We start from the raw sequence: 21,010 nt of genomic DNA on the forward strand, positions 1-21,010 counted from the left end.
GAAAGGGTCTCTGGCGCAAGGTGGTTCTGTCAGACTCATCATTCGATGAGTCTGACGCGCACTCCTCCCACGGAAATGAGGAGGAGGAGAAAAGTTCTCCCCCCCTCCCCAGCCGGGGGAGACAAGAAAAGGAAGGCCGACCCATCCGGGGAGACCCTCCCTCCGGACTATGCCACGACGGCCGCCGACAGCGGCGACGAGTGGCTACCCAGGGACAAGCCCCTACTTCATGGTATGTTTTATTGTACTACCTTTGCTCATGATGAACATGATTATGCAGTCCGGCCCGAGCTTGCCTCGACGTACCCTCGTCGAGCGGCCCTTTGGGCTCGTCGGATATGAACAACGGCTCTCCTCCGACGGCTTCCACCCCTTGCCCTATGGATAACGCCGAGGTGGTGTCTGAAAAGGCACCGTCCCAAGGGGAGGCGGTCCTGGCGGCGCCTCACGGCGACCTCCCGGACCCTGGGTACCAAGGGAGCGAGGCTCCTATGGGCTTCGAGTTCGGGCCCCAGCCGGACACCGCGCCGGAACCTTCAATGGTTCCGGACTCCGGCAGGCAGTCCCTCATTAAGGGGGGCCAACCATCTGTGCTGGTGTCCTCTGTCCAACCAGAGGCACCAGACAACTTGCTGGAAGCGCTTCACAGCGCTTCCATCAATGAAGAACACCGCACTATTATGAGTGCGGTGGTTAAGAAGGTTCAGTCCACCAAGAACAGACTGACCGAAGCTTGTGCCAGCGTCCTAACAGGCTTTGAGGTAAGCGTTCAAAATATAAAAATATTACCGCATAGATAGTAGCCCCTGACGCTCTGTTCGGCGTTCGTGAAGAAAAGCTGAATAGAGTATCAAATGATAACTCAGGAGACTAATTAGAGTATGTCTATGTGTATGTGCAGGCATCCCTGCTGGCCGCTGCCGCACGTACTGTGGAGGTCTCTACGCTGAAGCAGGCCCTAAAGCGGTCCAAGGACGAGCTCGGCCTTACCAAGGGGCAACTCGAAGAGAGCAAAGGTAAGATATACCCCAGTTTATATAGTTAAAAAGAAGTTCGGTGTAAAGTAATAGGATCATCATGAATTTTTCAGGGGCCACGACCGACATGGAGACCCTAAGGAAGGCGTTGTCCGTGGCCGAAGACAAAGCGGATAAAGAACGTATTGAAAGGGAGAAACAAGAAGCCCGAGTGGGCGAGGTGCAGCAAGAGCTCGAGGCTCTCGCCAAGAAGCACAAGTCCTTGGAGCTTGACTCCAAGACACAGGAGTCCGAGCTCGCACAGGCACTTGAAAGCGTCCGGAGCGCCAAGGCCGAAGCCCACAAGGCCCTATAGGAGATTGATGCGGCAAAGAAGATAGCAGCAGGTAAGGCATTCAATATGCAAAGCAAGCATGTGAAGGAGACTTTCCTTTTTCTTACCCGAGTTCGGAGCTCTCCAGTAGCGTTTGCAGATCTTCCCCGCAGTGTGCTTGATGCCGCAGAGTTTTACCGGGCTGAGGAGGGGAGCTCAATGGATAAGTTGTTCTGGTCTCAATATAGTGGGACCGAACACCCCGTGTCCTTGAGTGACTAGCTGAAGCAGTTGGTCGAACTTCACAAGGCGGCCGAATAGGCCATGAGAGGCCTTATAGTCCAGATGTGGCCTGGCGAGCCCCTGTCCGGTAGCTACTTCGGTCTGGTGAGGCGGCTGGTGGAAGCCTGCCCATGGCTTGAAGTCATCAAGCGATCCGTCTGCATCGAAGGTGCACGCAGAGCTTTTGCCCGGGCGAAGGTGCACTGGGGGAAGCTAGACGCCGTGAAGCTTGTGAAGGAGGGGCCGCTGGAGGGCAAGGAGCATTGCTGCCCCGAGAATTACTATGAGAGTGTCCTAAAGGGTTCCCGCTTAGTGGCAGATGAGTGTGCCAAGGATGTAATTTTTGAATGAACATGCCCATGTGATCCTGAATATGAAATGAGTTCTTTTGCGCCATGCGACGCTTTCTTAATTTAAAATATTACCTTCTGTGCGGCCATTTATAAAGTCTGAGAGTTGGCCAGTCGTCGGCTTCTGCCCCCATGTAGCTAGTACTGGGGTGTTCGGGGTAAATCTGAACACTCTTTACCCCAATGTTGGGTCCTTCAAGGGAGGCGCTCAGCGCAACGAACCAGGCAATTGGACTATAATGCTTTATCACTCTCACTTAGCCATAGAAGTCTATGATTTTAAATTTTTGGCGAAGCCCCTGGTATTCGGAGGGCCAAATTTGGGGCGCTATACATGCCTAAGCCGGACAAGGCCGACTCCTTGCCCGAAGCGGAAAAAGTCTTTAAGGACTAGAGACCTCTCGAACAACGACCAGTCTCTCGCCTTATCATGACAGTCAGTTTTTGGCTTTCTCTACTGAGGTGCTCATCCGGAAGAACCGGGACACAATTGCAGTAGTTCTCGCACCGCTACCTTAGCCGATATAGCGAAACGTAAGGTACCAAAGCATGGGAGCCGGGAAACCCAACATTTGACCCAAGACATGATTCGGAGCTGATGCATATAATGCTATAAGTTCGGGGTGCCGCACTGTCGAAAGTTTTTGGACCTCTTGCGCCGTATTATGGGGTAAACGAGAGCCCCTGGCGTACTGACCGTACCCGAGCGTGCAGGTGCAGAATGTCGTAAATGGACATATAAGAGAAAGAGAAAAACTTAAATAATGCAATAATGGACTAATAATATGCATTTTTATTTGAATGATATGTTGAAGCGTACTGGTACAAGTAGTGCAATAAGCGTAAAGTAGGACAATTCGAAATGTCCTATCCAAGGCAAGCTATGCAATAATAGTGAAAAGTGCGTATATCAAGTATTACTAGAGACCACCTGGCGGTTCCCGTGTTCATCTTAGCTTCTTGCCGCCTTGGTTGTTGCTTTCGGAATGTGTCCGGTCGTCAGACTACCGGAAAGGCCTTCCAAAGAGTTGGGCCCTGAAAGAGAAAGGGAATGTCAAAGGTATACATCCCCTTGGTGTGGTCAAGCCACAATGCGGGGTGTGTCCTGATTGTCCCCCGCCTATGTCCATGGTATTTTCAATGCGTAGTTATGTACGCGCGGCACGAATTTCGTCGATGCATTGGGATTGGGACGGGGGCAGGGTTGCTAGGCGAGCGTAGATCGCGCCAGGCGATCCTGTTGCAGATTATTCCGGACTCGCTTGAAGGTGTCCGGGGGTCCGGGAGCTGTAAAGCCGAATGAGTGGTCTATCTGAACAGGCTGCTTTGTGCCTCTGCTGCAAGGGCCGCAGTGTGCTCTTCTGTACGGAGCGAGCGTTCTGTGTTTCCATTTACTGTTATGACCCCGCGAGGTCCTGGCATCTTGAGCTTGAGGTATGTGTAATGCGGCACTGCATTGAATTTTGCAAACATTGTCCGTCTGAGCAGTGCATGAGAGCCACTGCAAAACGGGATGATGTCGAAGATTAACTCTTCACTTCGGAAGTTATTCGGTGATCCGAAGACCACTTCCAGTGCGATTGAGCCTGTGCAATGGGCCTCTACACCTGGGATGACGCCTTTAAAGGTGGTTTTACTGGGTTTGATCCTTGAGGGATCGATACCCATTTTTCGCACTGTATCCTAATAAAGCATGTTTAGGCTACTGCCGCCGTCCATAAGGACTTGAGTGAGGTGAAATCCGTCAATGATGGGGTCTAAAACCAGTGCGGAGGGTCCGCCATGACGGATGCTAGTGGGGTGGTCCCTGCGATCGAAGGTGATCGGACAAGCAAACCATGGGTTGAACTTCGGGGCGACGGGCTCCATCGCATAGACGTCCCTTAGTGCACACTTCCGCTCCCTCTTCGGAATGTGGGTTGCGTATATCATGTGCACTGTCTTCACTTGTGGTGGAAACCCCTTCTGTCCTCCTTGGTTCGGCGGCCGTGGCTCCTCCTCGTCATCGCTATGCAGCCCCTTATCTTTGTTTTTGGCATTTAACATGTCGGCCTGCTTGAACACCCAGCATTCTCTTTTGGTGTGATTGGCTAGCTTGTGAGGGGTGCCGTGGATTTGACACGAGCGATCCAGTATGCGATCCGGACTGGACGGAGCTGGAGTATTTCTTTTGAATCGCTTTTTTCGCTGACCGGATCTAGAGCCTTTGAATCCGACATTGACTGTCATATCTTCGGAGTTATCGCCGTTATTGCGGCGCTTTGGTCTATTATGACGCTGCCTACCGTTAACGTCTTTGGTATCCGAGGTATCCAGATTCCTTGATGTGTTGTTGCTGTGAGCCAGCCAGCTGTCCTCGCCCGCGCAAAAGCGGGATCATGAGTGTTGTGAGGGCTGCCATAGATTTCGGCTTCTCCCAGCCGAGGTGGCGGGCGAGCCACTCATCGCGGATGTTATGCTTGAATGCCGCTAGGGCTTCTACATCCGGACAGTCTACAATTTGATTTTTCTTAGCCAGGAACCGTGTCCAGAATTGTCTGGCCGATTCCCCTGGCTGCTGGGTTATGTGGCTCAAGTCATCAGCATCTGGTGGCCGCACATAAGTGCGCTGGAAGTTGTCAAGAAATGCATCTTCCAAATCCTCCCAACTACCAACGGAATCTGCTGGCAAGCTATTCATCCAATGCCGAGCTGGTCCTTTGAGTTTTAGTGGAAGGTACTTGATGGCATGTAGATCGTCACCGCGATCCATGTGGATGTGAAGGAGGAAATCCTCAATCCATACCTCTTGATCTGTTGTGTCGTCGTATGATTCTATATTTACGGGTTTGAAACCCTCCGGGAATACATGATTCATAACTTCATCAGTGAAGCATAGGGGGTGTGCGGCGCCTCTTTGCCGGGCTATATCCCGACGTAGTTCGTATGAGTCTTGTCTGCTGTATTTGGCCTGGCCGGATTTACTCTTGGTGTATCCGACGCGATGATCATCATCCCATGTGGGCGCACGTGTTCGTGTCCTGTATATTGACCTTGCAATTTTTTCCGTGTTGTCCAAGATGTCTCGCAGGTCCTCTGTGTTGCCCCAGGCCTTAGTATCTTTGACTGAGTGGCGACAGGGTGCATACTGAACTTTAGGCTGAAACGCCTCTCTGGCTCGGCCACGTAGTGGCCGGTCAGCCGCATCATACACTGGTGAATGAGGTTTCAATGCTTCCGCCTCGAGGTGAGGTAGCAACCTAAGTTTTGGGTAACTCTTGGACGGGCGCTTGAATTCATGCTCCTGGGCCACAAGGACTTCGGTCCATCTGTCTGCTAGCAAGTCTTGATCAGCTTGAAGCTGTTGTTGTTTCTTCTTTAGGCTACTTGCCGTGGCCATAAGCCGGCGCTTGAAGCGCTCTTGCTCGACGGGGTCCTCAGGCACGATAAACTCATCGTCGCCGAGGCTCGCCTCATTTTCGGAGAGAGGCATGTAATTGTCCTCCTCCGGTTCTCCATCTGCTGCCTACTCTGGGGGGCTAGCTTGTTTGTCATCTAGCTCTGCACCGTGCTGGAGGGGATTGTTGTCTTTGGCGCTATCCGGGGTGTTATTATCTCCTGTGCCGGTACCACTGCTCTTAGTGTGGCGGGACTTAGAGCGGCGCCGCTGACGTCGGCGCTTGGGTTGCTTTTTGGAGGGGTCATCCTCCGCTTTCTCGTCGCCATTGGCTTCTTTGGGGGTGTCCACCATGTATATATCATATGAAGAGGTGGCGGTCCAGTGCCCGGAGGGCGGTGGATCCTGTTCGTCTCCGGCTTCATCGTCCATACCGTCGAAGTCTTCAGAGCCGAAGTCGAGCATGTCGGTAGCGAATTTCTTCGTCGTTCGCATCCCATTCTAGCCGGACATAGTTTGGCCAAGGTTCTCCTGACAGGGAGAGAGACCTTAATGAATTTAGCACATCCCCGAAGGGTGAGTGTTGAAAGATGTCCGAGGAGGTGAACTCCATAATCGGCGCCCCAGTCGGACTCGACGGGCATGGATATGAGCGGCTCGGAGTCCGTGGCCGAAGATAAATCTAGTGGTTTGGCAACACGACTCTCGTAAGGGGTGAAGTCAGTATCCCTCCGCTCTTGGATGGCGTGACTTGCTCCGGATTGATGGACGAAGTGGATGCGGATGCGATATCCCAAACACTGTCCGACAGCAGAGTTACGTCATGCTCGTCAAGACTGTACGGCGCGTCCGACATGGGCTCGAATCCGTCGAAGATCAAGTCTTCGCGAATGTCGGGCATGTAGTTCAAGTTTCCAAATCTGACCTGATGGCCAGGGGCGTAGCTCACAATCTGCTCCAGATGGCCAAGCGAATTGGCCTGGAGTGCAAAGCCGCTGAATATGAAGATCTGCCCGGGGAGGAAAGCCTCACCCTGGACCGCATCGCTAGAGATGATCGAAGGAGCCATCAAGACTCATGGTGACGACACAGTGGAACTCTCAATGAAAGCACCAATGTTGGTGTCAAAACCGGCGGATCTCGGGTAGGGGGTCCCAAATTGTACGTCTAAGGTCGATGGTAACAGGAGACAGGGGACACGATGTTTAACCAGGTTCGGGCCCTCTCTATGGAGGTAATACCCTACTTCCTTCTTGATTGTTCTTGATGATATAAGTATTACAAGTGTAGATCTACCACGAGATCAGAGAAGCTAAACCCTAGAAGCTAGCCTATGGTATGATTGTATGTTGTCCTACGGACTAAAACCCTCCGGTTTATATAGAAACTGAAGGAGGCTAGGGTTACACAAGGTCGGTTACAAAGGAGGAGATATCCATATCCGTATTGCCTAGCTTGCCATCCACGCCAAGTAGAGTCCCATCCGGAGACAAGACGAAGTCTTCAATCTTATATCTTCATAGTCCAACAGTCCGGCCAATGGATATAGTCCGGCTGTGCGAAGACCCCCTAATCCAGGACTCCCTCAGTGAGGCTAAACCAAATCTCATTGGCCCATTCTTTGACTTCAACTCATTTCTGGCACATTGTACAGCAAAGAGAGCCAGCGTTGAAGATGTTGCTAAGGATGAGGAACAGACTGTAGCTCCTGAGGCCTCGAAGCCAGTGAAGAAGTCAAAGGCTTCAAAGCCTATAGTTGCTCCAAAAGCTTCAAGAGTGAAGCCATTGAAATCTGCACCTACTAAATCCAGTGTGCATTCAGAAGACTTGAAAAAGATCTAAGGACAAGGTCTTTCTCCTGCAAGCATCCTACAAAATGATGAAGATGTAATAGATTTGTCCAGTGATGAAGATCTTGTTGATGATGCCCTTGAGCTGCTGATCAAGAGCAAGTAAGAGGCTGAAAGTTTCAAGGATTTACTGATCTTAGATGTTGACATTATGAACAATTTCATTGATGAATGGTTTGAAGACACAACTCTCACCATTGATGATCTGCAGCTGCCAATTGACATCAGCATCACATTCCAGGGCTGCATAGCCAAAGAGCTTGCTATTGCTTAGAAGGTTGTTGAGCAGAAGAATAAGATTGACCATGAGAAAGTTCTCTTCAAGAAGCACATGACCAAGCTCAGTGTCACTGATGTTCAAAACTTTCAGAAAATGATGGTAGACCTGAAGACTGAGTTCCATAAGCTTCGTGATGAAGCCAAAGGCTCCCGAGAATGCCTCAAGTATTATGCAAAGAAATGTGTTCGAGCTGACAATGAAGCCCTGAAGCGAAAGGCACTTGGGCATCCAGGCATTAACCCCAGGTTGGCTGCTAAGAAGAAGAAGCCAACTAAAGCTGAAGCTGAGACTCCAAGATACGATAGAGCAAGCATTGTCTTCCCTTCTAGCATGACTGGCTCAAAGCAAAAAGTCCCATTAACTGCTTCTGAGAGGAAGAAGACAAAGCAGGCAGAGGTTGATGCTAAGAAGCACAAACATCAAGAAGCCTCTGATATCGTTCCATCTCAGAAAAGGCTGAAGACAAAGGCTTCAAAGGCTTCAAGAAGGGCCCACGCACCATTAGCTTCCTCTGCTCCTATAGAGCCACTGTTTGTTGACCCCATTTCTGTTGCTCTACCTTCCAACCCCAACCGTGATAGAAGACTAGTTGTGCACGAGCCTACTTCCACAAAGGGTCATGACACTGAAGATATCCCAGCTGCTGACACCATCAGAGCTGAAGACATTGGTCATGAAGACAATGTTGACGATGAAGTCCTTCCTCTAGTTCCCCTGCTTACACAGAAACCAGTATCATCACCTTCCCCAATGAGCAGTGAATAGATCAGTATTAGCGGTCCCATGACACCAATCACTCAAGATGATTTTTGGGATGAGCAACACCCAAACTCCCCACTCCATGAAGTCATACCGCACACTCCACTTGCTCATGTCACCACCTCAGTACTTGAGACACCCTAGGCAACACCAGAAGACATGGAGAAGACCACTCCATCACCGCAAGCGCCGCCCTCACTCCGAAGCCTTCGTAAAGGCCCAAGGCCATCGATCTACATGTCTAGCATTCCCAAGGAGGATGTGCATGCCACAAGCTCAGTAGCACATCAAGTGTTTCTTGAAGCCACCCTGTCGTGGAATTGTCACGGCAGATGTCCTTAGTGTCAGGACTTAGTCGTGAGGCCAACGCATCTATGTGGTATCTTGAGAGGGGTTGAGCGGGACGAGAGACGCGATGTTTTACCCAGGTTCGGCCCCTCACGGTGGAGGTAAAAGCCTACATCCTGCTTCATTGATATTGATGATGATGATCACGATTACAAAAGTGCTCTCTCTCGAGAACTATTGTCTAAACCTAACTTGTCCAACTTGTGGAACTTGTGAATCTTGTCCCCTTTTGGGGTGCCCTCCCCCTCCTTATATATGTTGAAGGGGCGGGTTACATGTGGAGTCCTATTAGGATTAGGACTAGTCTATCTTCTAATACAAACCGGATACAAGTCCGGGTATTAACTCCTTGTAAGATAAATATTCCTCATGCCTTTCCTCTTAAACCGGCCCACCATTAACCTAAACCGGCCTGCTGGTCCTTGGGCCTTGTCATGCATATGGAATACACGCCGGGTCACCAATGAATCTTCAAGCTCGTGAATCGTCATACCAGTGAACCGCCAGACACGTAAACTGCCAATCACGTAAACCGCCAATCATGTAAACCGCCAATCCTCTAGCGGTTCACCAATGAAACGCCTAGTCCGGCCGGGTTATACTTCCGGCCGGTTTACACCGCGGGGTATATCCCCGACATTAGCCCCCAAGTTTAGCTCGGATTTATCCATGGTAAACTTATGCTGCAAAATAAACACAAGAACAAATTTGACAGGTTATGCTCCGGGTTAAGAATTCTTGTAAACCGGTACCTGATCACCCTTAAGTCCTTGTTATTTCCTCCTTCTGGGAAGTCCGGGTTAACAAGCCAGCTTCATACTCAATTTGTTGACATTGGTTTTTCACAGAGAAATATTGTGAAGAATAATCCACTTGAGTCGGCTTCCAAAGCACCGGTTTAAGGAATATGGGTCTTGAAATACTTATCTGATATTCAGCCGGTTTGAAGATGTAAAACTTGCTTGTTTGATATTACCAAAATTGTCGGGTTATAAAAACTGATGATCCCGGATTATGACCATTGATAGACGCCGGGTTATGATTGTTGCCAACGCCGGATCACACAATTAATCTTTCTGATTTGCCAAAAACTGAGAATTTGAAGATGTTCCTCCTTTATATGCATATTACCTGTAGCCCCCAAGTCTTAAGAGGAGAACATAATGATAGCTTAAGACTTGTGTCAATATAAATGTTGCATGCTTGAAGAAATCCAGACTGTTCATCTCAATTACTAGTCACAACTGAATATTCCCCATATGTAGCCCCCAAGTGCCGGGTTGTTATGCTTGCAGCAACCTAGAACTTGTAATTGCTTTATGCATATAAAAACTTCAACCAATGTAGCCCCCAAGGGCCAGGTCATTATGCAATAATGAGCAGGGACTTTGTAGATATGATCATATAGATTTGAACAGCAACATGTAGCCCCCAAGGGCCGGGTCATTATGAAATAATGAGCAGGGACATTGTAGATATGATCATGTAGACTTGAATTGTTGACAGGAGCAATTTGTAGCCCCCAAGGGCCGGCTCATTATGATGTGATGAGTCGGGTCTTCAATAAGACGAGCAAAAATGACTTTTCATTAGCCCCCAAGTGTCATGGTGCATGCTTGCAGCGACATGAGACTTGCATGTAACCTTAATTTGAATAATGTAGCCCCCAAGTGCCGGGTCGTAAGCCTGCAGCGACTCGGGACTATTCCTTCCATTGTAGAATAAATCATATCCTTTGATAAAATAATAGCCATTGCGCTAAAGCAACTTTGAAAACCTCAATAATACCGGTTATTAATGATCATAATAAAATCCAGCCATGTTGGCTATTCAAGATAATATAATCCGGTATGAAAACCTTATTCATTCAACATCATAATGAAAATTCAGCCAAGTTTGGCTATTTGAATAATATAACCCAATAAACGCATGATTCCAATGGCGCAATCCAAGTATATACTGGCGACTTATAATCCAAAGCCAGGCCGGTTTAATAAACACCGAATAATTTCTCATCATATACTGGCGACTTATCGTCTTAAAGCCAGGCCGGTTTAATAACCACCGGATAATTTATCATCATACTGGCAACTTATAGTCGAAAGCCAGGTCGGGTTAGTAAACGCCGGTGATTTATAATCATGCTTTATTCAACCTGTTTCTGCATACAACAAGTTTAAAGTGTCCGGGCGGTTTACCATCGGACGGGTCATAATGTCCAACATATAACCCAGGTTTATAACCAAGGATGCACTTAAAAATAATCAAATATGAAATATATCATACCTGTGACATTGAATCACATTGTTGGTTTACCAACTTTTTGTAATAGGGGTAAAAACCCAGATTTTGAGTACTGAGAACTCCTTCCATATTGTGTCGGTTTATGATAAAACCGTACCAGGTTGTAATAAATGCCGTTTTAACCACATATAATACTGGCGACTTGTAGTCAAACCAGACCGGGTTAATAATCGTCGGATTATAACTGATCATGTACTGACAACTTGTAGTTGATAGCCGAACCGGGTTGATGAACACCGGTTTACTCCATAATAAAATGGTAACAGAAAATCAAACCGGGAAGATAGTCTCCGGATTAAAATTTGACCGTGTTCCGTCAATTTGATAGTCAAACCGGTTTGGGAATTTGTCGGTTTAAAAACGCAAGAAAAATAAAAGAAACAGTTATCAAGGAAAATATTGAAGCAAAGGCAATAATAAGACCATTTGCAAAAAGAGGCTTATTGAGCTGATCAGATGGTGTTACCATGGTCGGACACGACCAAGCTACCCAATGGTGTAGCTATGGTTCAAGTCAGCCAGGTCCCCAAATGAAACCGTGCCATTGTGCCGATCAAGAGGCGTGGCAATGGTTCGGGTTCGACCAAGCCCCCAAGTGATTCTATGGCCTTAGGCCGATCAAGAGTGTGACTGGTTCAGACTTGACCATGTCCCCAAGTGATCTGGTGGCTTTCGCCTATCAAAAGGTGTTGCATCGGTTCGGACACGACCAAGCCCCCAAGTGATGTTTATAAAATTTTCAAGGGGTAAACCGGAGGCCGCTTTAAGACAGAACAACTCCGTGTAACCACGCATGATGTAAAAGAACAGAGACCCCGCTTTATGAAGCAGATGCCCCCATGTGATCAATAATATGTCAGGCCAGTAAGGCGGGATACCCATGTTTGAACCGCGCATTGTGGCAGCAGGTCCTCTTCGGCAATTTTTAACTTTTTGCAAGAGATAAATTCTTCTTGAACCAGGATCTTGAACCGGATATTGAGAGCTTCAAAGCTTTGTGGGAGACATCTTTCCCTTCAACCGGATTTTAAACCGGAATCTTCATTTTTAGCCGGAAATTTTCTAACGACCTTTAAACTCAAACTTGCGAGAAGTTAATTCCTTTTTGAACCAGAAATTTTTAAACCGGATTTGAGAGCTTCAGAGATTTGCAAGAGATAGTTTCCTCTTAAACCGGATTGTAAATCGGAAGCATCATTGTGAGCCAGAATATTTCTGACGGCCTTTAAATTTTCATCAATATAACAGTAGCCTCCGGGACCGAGTTATCTTTCTCTCCAATGTCCTGGGGTTCTTGACTTCACTGAAAAACCGGCATATAGCTGAATCATATCATTGTAGCCCCCGAGTCTCAAGGTGACTCGAGGAGTTGGCTTGAGATTCTCCGTGTTTGACCATAGCAGAAGGTTTATATCATTGATGTTGATAATGCGATGTGAATCCACAGAAAGTTGAGGTGACTGCGGCGGGTTATAAATGATCCCATACGAGCCGTGGCAGCAACTCGGCCAATGGTTCCTTCCAACTGACTTGTTTGAAGTTGACCAAACTGTAGTGGCAGTGATTTGTGCGCATGTCAATTGATCCATCCAGTGCAGATGGTGGCTGAATGATAATTTGCCTCCAATTTATTGGAAGAAAACCGGGCTACCCAAGCTATGACTTGCTCATACTCAATAAACAGCTCAGGCAAATAGGTGTGGCCTGGCATGTTGATGTAGACCAGGTCGTGAGAGACGGACGGAAAATATGTCCGCAGCATCAGAGGTGGCACAGACAGATGAGTCAGCCGCGGCATTGTAAACCGGTGCGGACGGAGAAAATCAGCACCAATGTCATAAACCGTCACAGACGGGTGAGTTAACCGCGGGCGCGGTCCCGGCAAGCTGATGTAAACCGGACCACCAGGAGAGCAACTTGCGCACGTTCATTCACCGGGTGGTTGACACGAACGAAACGCGGGTGCATAGCATTGCTAGTGCGTGCTCCGTGCCCGTAATATAATGTCTCATTTGTAGTGAACAATTGTCCTGCGTTAAAAAATATCACATGCCAAAGTAATTGTTTCTTGACAAAAATAATATGCGCTAATAAAATAGGCCTTAAATGGATATCACCTGATTTGTCCACAGGACGGATGATCCGTATTCAGTTTTCGTGATTAATCTCCAGTAGATTCAAAAGCGATTTAGCCACTCTCTCGAGACCGCGGCAGCTCACATCAGACTCGCCACGACTCAGAATAAGGCCAACCAAAGGTGGCTTAGCACAAGGTCCCAGTGGCGACGGCTCAGAGATGATGGCTTAAAACCTGACCGTGGCGGAGCCCGGAATCGGGCGGCTCTGCACGGACCCTGCGAGTCATTTTTGACCAATGCTCTTTTTTTATCCACTCAGTCACAGGCTCGCAGCAGGGATGCAAACTTCAGAACTGTACCAACGACCGCAGCTAGCTTAAGACTTTCAGACTTATTCCAAGCATCCAGAATACTGACATATGTCGTCACACGTACTCTACATGCCCTTAGATGAGTTCTTCAAATATTTGATATACCTCCATTGCTTTGTCTGCATTGCTCATATCCCATAATTCTCATCATTCTTTTGCTGACCTCAAACCATCAACGTGCTCCTCAAACGAGCATGTATAGCCTTCCCTGTATCTTCTTAATCATATCCAGTGCAGTATAATGATACTCCCATAACACATTGTAGAACACCTGCCACTTCAGTTCCCGTTGTTTGACAATAGGCCTCGGTGGCAGAAGCGGTTTGAGGCAGAGGCCAACACATCTATGTGGTAGCTTGAGAGGGGTTGAGCGGGATGAGAGACGCGGTGTTTTACCCAAGTTCGGCCCCTCACGGTGGAGGCAAAAGCCTACATCCTGCTTCATTGATATTGATGATGATGATCACGATTACAAGAGTGCTCTATCTCGAGAGCTATTTTCTAAACCTAACTTTTCCAACTTGTGGAACTTGTGAATCTTGTCCCCTTTTCGGGTGCCCTGCCCCTCCTTATATATGTTGAAGGGGCGGGTTACATGTGGAGTCCTATTAGGATTATGACTAGTCTATCTTCTAATACAAACCGGATACAAGTCTGGGTATTAACTCCTTGTAAGATAAATATTCCTCATGCCTTTCCTCTTAAACCGGCCCACCATTAACCTAAACCGGCCTGCTGGTCCTTGGGCATTGTCATGCATCTGGAATACGCGTCGGGTCACCAATGAATCTTCAAGCTCGTGAATCGTCATACCAGTGAACCGCCAAACACGTAAACCGCCAATCACGTAAACCACCAATCACGTAAACCGCCAATCATGTAAAGCGCCAATCCTCTGGCGGTTCACCAATGAAACGCCTAGTCCGGTCGGGTTATACTTCCGGCCGGTTTATGCCGCGGGGTATATCCCCGACACACCCCCTCAAACTCTTCTCAAGAGTCTGAAGCCAAAGAGGCTGAAGATATTCCAACTGCATCAGCCGATGAAAGAGAAGAAGAAGAGGAAAGAGAAGTTATCCCTCCTACTACACCAAGTGTGATTCCAGAAGTGATTGTGCCTGGCCCCTACTCATTGAAGCCTCTGAAGTTGCTGCTGCTACCATTCAAAGTGAAGCCAATGACATTGTCATGGCTGAAGACAATGTGTAGCCTGAAGCCAATCTTTAGATTGAAGCCCCTGATGACATAGAAGATATTCAACCATCCACATCGGATGTTGCTGCTGGTCCACCTGTTCCACACACTATGGAAATGGCCTTCCACTATGAAGGTGAGGTGATCACCGTCAGATGGCCAATTATGACACCTCCTGATGCTCCTAGGTCCCAATATGATTACCATATCGAGCAAGAGCCTCAGACGCAGAAGCCAAAGCCCAGAATGCCAAGGCTTCTGAGAACTGTTACTACTCAAACATCCTTCAGCGTCTTAAGCTTCAGAGAGCACAACACGTTCTTTGACAAGGCCAAGAACCCCTACAAGAAGCCCAAGATTTCTTTAGACAGATTCTGGAGTCATCTTCAGTGAAGCTATTACTCCTGCATCCTATACAACCAAGACCGGATTTTCCAACACAAGCGCCTCTGTTGTGATGCCATGGCTGGACTACCATGCGTGGAAGAAGCCCTTGACTGCTTTAGAGATGTTGGCTTGCTCCCATTTATCGTCGACAAGGAGAACTGGAACGAAGTGCTTCAGCTTCAATTTTATGCCACTCTGCACATATCAGGCTACAACAGGGATCCGAAGACATTGGTCTTTGAGTACATGACAGGAGATGCTCATCATGAAGCCAAAGCTCAAGATTTCATCGAGCTTACTTACCTGCCGACTCTTGGTTATCTTTATGAGCCAGGTTGTCAGTTGTATGAGAAAGAAATTGAGAGCATCTTACAGAAGCCAGAGCCAAATGCTAAGCATGATGAAGTCATTGCCTATAGATGCTGAGTACCCAATGCAGTTCTTCGTTAATGACCTCGAGAATTTGCCTCGCACCATCTACCACATTGTGTGGCATACTCCATGGCCAATTAAAGGGAACTCTCCTCATGACAAGATTGAAGGCACCATTAAGACATTGGTCTTCTACATTCTTAATGGCATCCGCTTCAACACTCATGACTTTTTCATCAGATAGTTGGTGGCTTCAGGCATTGATCTATTTGGCCAGAAGTACTATGCACCTTGGATCGTGCAGATGATTAAGCTTCGCTCTTCAATCAACTATCAAGCTTCAACGCGCAATCACGTTGTCTTCTTGCCTGAAGTTGATATGTCTCATGAAGCCATCTATCTAGAACCTACCAAGAAATCCATTCGCGAAGACTATGCTGCCTTCCAAAGCTTCTCAACACCCACTACAAAAAAGAGACATCCATGACATTTTGGGATGAATGAATTTTTTCTGTCATGCTTGTGACACTTCTATGACGATAATTGTGACAAAACCCGGTATGATCATAGATGTGGTGGGCTCCTACTTCTATGACAAAAAATCATGACAGAAAATGGGCTTTTCATCCTAGGCAAGCCGGAGACGGAGCTGCACGACATTCTTTGGAACGTCCATGACGGAAAAACAGTTGTAGAAGAAAGGGCGAGGAAAATATCGGGGAGTTCCCGATTACGGTGGGTGGTCGGGGCCGAGCGATGCGCGTTTCTCTCGTACATGTAAGCGCGTGGGTGCAAGGCGTTGGGCTCTAACTGAACCCGAGCGAGGTGTTGGCCTACTGAACTCGAGCGATTGCACTGCAGGCTATGCATTACTGGACCCGAGTGATCGATCGATCTGGCTGTTAACTGAACCCGATCGAGCGATTCCTTCACTACTGCTGCTAACTGAAGCCGATCAATGCTGCCTCTTGATGAACAGTGAGCGTTGTTGGGGGGGTGGATGAACAATTCCCGGTGGGGGTGGATGAACAGGACCCTTTGGTAGTAGAGGCCGTTGCCGCTAGATGAACAAGACCCCGATCGAGCCGGTTGGGGGTGGATGAACAGGACCCTGTGGAGGGCTGGATGAATAGGACCATGTGGAGGGCTCATTGAACAGTAGTCGGTTGAGGGCTGGATGAACGGTAGCCCGTGGAGGGGTGGTTGAACAGGACCCCGTGGAGAGGGCTGGTTGAACAGTAGCTGGTGGAGGCTGGATGAACAGGAGCTCATGGATGAATAGTCACAAGTGGAGGCTGGAGGAGGTCGACGGTGGATGAATAGTAGCCCGTGGAGGCTGGAGGAGGTCAACAGTGGAGATGAACAGTATCCCGTGGAGTCTTATTTTGCAGTACGACATGATGTCGCTTGAAGCTACATCGGTATTTCCCCAAAGAGGAAGGGATGATGCAGCATAGCGGCGGTAGGTATTTCCCTTAGATATGAAACCAAGGTTATCGAACCAGTAGGAGAACCAAGCACTACTACAGGTTGCTGCTAATGTGACACTATGATCACAGACCCTTCGACGAAACTGTGTGATGCAATAATCGCAAACGATGGTGTTAAAAACTGTCAAAAAGGTGCAAAACGTTTGCGATGACGGATGCATCAAACACGGTTTGGATTTTAGTTGCATGTGCAATGTAGGGCATATGGTTCAGTTCAATTACTATTTGTGATGAGGAGGAACAAAAGAAACAGGCAGCTAGATGGAGGTGCGTCCGATTTACAGTGAATTGTTTGTGATTAGGCAACACAAAAGAAAAGGTCAGCCAGATCAGGGTGTGTGCGATATACGGCATGCGGTTCACTCGGATGAACTATTTGTGTTGACACAAGAGAACAGAAACGGTCAGCTCGATTATGGTGTGTGCGATGTGCAACATATGGTTCGATCGAATGAACTGTTTGTGACTAGGCAAGACAAAAGAAACAGTCAACCAGATCAAGGTGTGTGCGATATATGGCATGCGTTTCACTCTGCCTTGTCATCACTGTCTGACGCCTCTAGCAACTGTTCACTCCCCACTAACCTCTTCTTGTACCGTGGCAACCATTCACCGCCTCTTCGCCTTTCCCTCTCGATTTGGAACTGCTGTCACACGCTCTTCCTCCCTCTATTTGCCTTCACCCGTCCTTCTTCCATTTTTCGATCATCTTCTCCATTGAGGGAATAGACCGGAAATGACCCTGTTATTCTTGCCCCGATCTAAAAGATGACGTGGTGGAGGAACTCATGGAGCGGTGCGCCATCATCACCTCGGCTAGCATGGTATGTTCGTTCTAGACTATTCTCGACTCAACCAATAACATCATTACAAGCAACCCAAGGGTCTAGGAGCGTTTTGATCTCCCCTATCTTCTTCGCTATGATCCTACTGACTGGCATGGGGACGAGGGAAGCCTCGCCTTGTGCAAGTTGATGCCGCTTGATAATGATATGTGTGATGTTATGATGCCATCACTTGAGGGCAAGGCTTGGGCAGGCGCAAATGAAGATTGTGTTGTTTATATTGGGTACAACTGCGAGTGGGAACTTGTGAATTTGTACACTCTTCACTGGGTTCTAGTTCCAAAAATCTCAAACTGCCCAGAGGTTGAGCATACAGATGATCTGCGTAAGTTCAAATACGATCATGGTAACTGTCGTCTACGGAAGATAGCAATTTGTCGAGTTCCCAACCGCTCTTGGGATTAGATGAACTATGAAGTTGTTGCTATCTTCGACAAGCTTGTTGCCTTCCTTACTTCCACGCCTCGATGGATATTGCTCAAAAATCAAATTCTGTACACGGATGAGTACTGTGATGCAATTCAATACGAGGGTCTTGTGTTTGCTACCACCACTCGTGGCACTGTTTTTGCATGGAATCATCATGCTTTCGGTACGTTTGTCTTCCACCGTAATTATAATTGTTTCATCCACATGCATGCAGGTTAGCTAGTTTCCCTTTACTAATTAATTAACCTTCTTGTGTTTCCAAGATCCTATGAACATTCCACCACCTATAATTGAAAAAAATTATAACCAAGGCGGAGATGACGATGCTGATGATCACGAGCATGAGGACGAGTAGGACCCATATATTCAGTGGCGCCTGGCAACTTATTCCGTTGGATCACCTCATCTTGTCTATATATAGGGCACTACTAATTTTACTAAGGAAGCATGTGTTGTCTCGCATGGTCGCACTCTCTGGACCTATTCCAACATCCCTTGTAGGGTATACGGGATCTACACTAGTGTACTAGCGCCAACACCTTCTCCCTGGTTCAGTATTGAAAGTCTTGGAGGAAACTAGGTCTTCCTTGGACAAAACTATCCAATGATGGTGGAAGGCGATCCATCTGTTGTTGACACAATGTTACTACCATTTATGAGAAGCAACTGTATCTATACCTCGAACATTGCTATGCTTCCCTACCGTCCCAATATGGGTCTTGACATAGGCCGCTTCAGCCTGGATGATCAGCCATGCGTTGGTCTCGAGATTGATAGTAGCTGGCCCTTCCCAGAGAATCAATTCTGGTTCAAAGCAAGCGTTCCCAATGCCGACGAGTGGTTGAGCTGAAGTTCATTTCATCGCTTTGTTATTTGTTGTGTGAGAAAAAATTTACTTTACTAGAATGTTTTCATGGAAATGATCTATAATCCAACGTGTATCCTTGTTGTCGTTGTGGGTTGATGGCATGTTGTATGTAATCAATGGTACATTTGCATATGCGTCCATCAACTCATGTCTGCTACTAGTGTCCATATGAACAGTGCTATTGATTTTAGTTGCAAAAATTAGATAGTGCTAGTGATTTTTAGCTGCATTTTTGATAAATCGCAGTGTTACAATGTTGACAATGGCAATGTTACTAGGTAAACAAGTGTCAATCTTTCTAGTTTGACAAATGGCAACATACCCAAAATGACAGATGCAAATCTTACCCAATTGTTTCTACGTGGTTGCACACGGGTCATGCAAAACAACCGTTTGCATTGAAGGGATGCAGAAATCCTGCTCGGCACATTTTCCCTTGGCTTCCTGGGGAAGCTATCGGTTTGTGTACGGGTGTTCTAACTAAAATATCTGCGATGAGTGTTTTAACCATTGACTTTTTTTTCGAAACAAAATCGTTTGATAACTCTGTACATTAAGAGAGATCAATGCAAGTTCGTTCAAATCATATCTTTCATTCAACCACACTACGAATTTATATTCACGTGATCGAGAATTCGAGATACAATATTAAACCCCCAAAAGAACTATTTCTGGCGGTGGCAGAGGCGCCATGCCGTGCCATCGTTGTTGTTGTATGCCGTTGTTGATGTCTTCAAGGCAACACAAAATGTTCTTCTCATGTAAATCAAACACCATGTAGTTGCGTGATCGACGGGCGGGGCGCGGAACGACGGCAACTGGCGCCGCTGAGAGGTAGTGGTCGACGGCAGCGTCCCAGGCCACAGAGGGGGGCACGCGCACGGGAATGGGCACGAGTGCAGCGGGTGCAGCCAAACACATGGGGACCGGCGCCGCGGTGGGTGGAGGGGCGCGCACGGGCAGGGGCACGGGCGCAGCGGGTGCAGCCAAACGCACGGGGGTCGGTGCCACGGTGGGTGGAGGGGTGCACACGGGCACGGGCACAAACGCTGGTGCTGGCATGTACACGAGCTCGCACGGGTCCGTAGAGACCATGCTGACACTCACGGCTTCCAGCTCGGCGATAGTGCTCGGCGACCAGCCCGTCAATGCTACGTGGATGGTCGCTGGCACGGGCACGGGGATTGGAGCTAGGACGGGAGCGGGGGCTGCAACCGCCATGGCCAGCTCGTTATTTTCTATCTCCTCCGGCTCAGGGTCGACTTCACCAAACTTGAAGACTAGTAGCAGATGATCATTCTGCGTCATGGTGTTGGTGGAGGCCTGCGGGAGGGAGGGGAATGGGAGGCGAACAGTAAGGCCACCCGTATTAAACAACGGCTCGGGCTTTATTAATGGAGAGGAAGGCGGGTGGCCATGGCAGTCAAAGGGCTCACTTCCCAGTGAGCATGCGCAGTGTACAGCTCACACACTTCCCGGTGAGCCCGCGCATTGGAGGACAACTTGCACGCCTCTTGGTCAGCCTGCGCACTGGACTCCGCTCGCACGCCTCTCGTTCAGTCAAGGTCGAGCAATTATCCACACGGCACCTCCTACTGCCATTAAATCGAAGACACGTGGTGTCACGTGAGTGGTTAACAGAACACACACGATTTGAATTATACAACCATTTGACATATTTTTTCAAAATGCCTTTGTTGGCTGTTATTCGAGTGCGCCTTCTCTCAAAATGGACACAAAAAATACCAAAGCATGGCGGGTGCCATTCCATGATAGCATGCCAAGTTTCATGAATTTCAGACGAGTTTTGGATTAACTAGAATTTAAAAACAAAGTATCTCAACGTTTTGCCGGCAATCAACGGTGCCCCAGTGTTTGAAATTCATTCTCATTTCTTGCATGGGACCTAAGCATGCACCCAAGGACACAGATTTGATTTTTCAACAAATTTATATGCACTGGAGCATGTGCATGTAGTTCAAGTTTGAATTATGCAAATAATTGCATTGAAAACTCAGTTAATGCATAAAAAATGTCCAAACGAACGTCGAAAAATATAAAAAATTGACACAACACTCCTGTTTTTCTATGTTGACACGAGAAAAAATTTGAAAGCAATAAGAGGCAATGGATATCG

Source organism: Triticum aestivum, chromosome 6A, assembly GCF_018294505.1.
Source record: "Triticum aestivum cultivar Chinese Spring chromosome 6A, IWGSC CS RefSeq v2.1, whole genome shotgun sequence".
Taxonomy (NCBI): Eukaryota; Viridiplantae; Streptophyta; class Magnoliopsida; order Poales; family Poaceae; genus Triticum; species Triticum aestivum.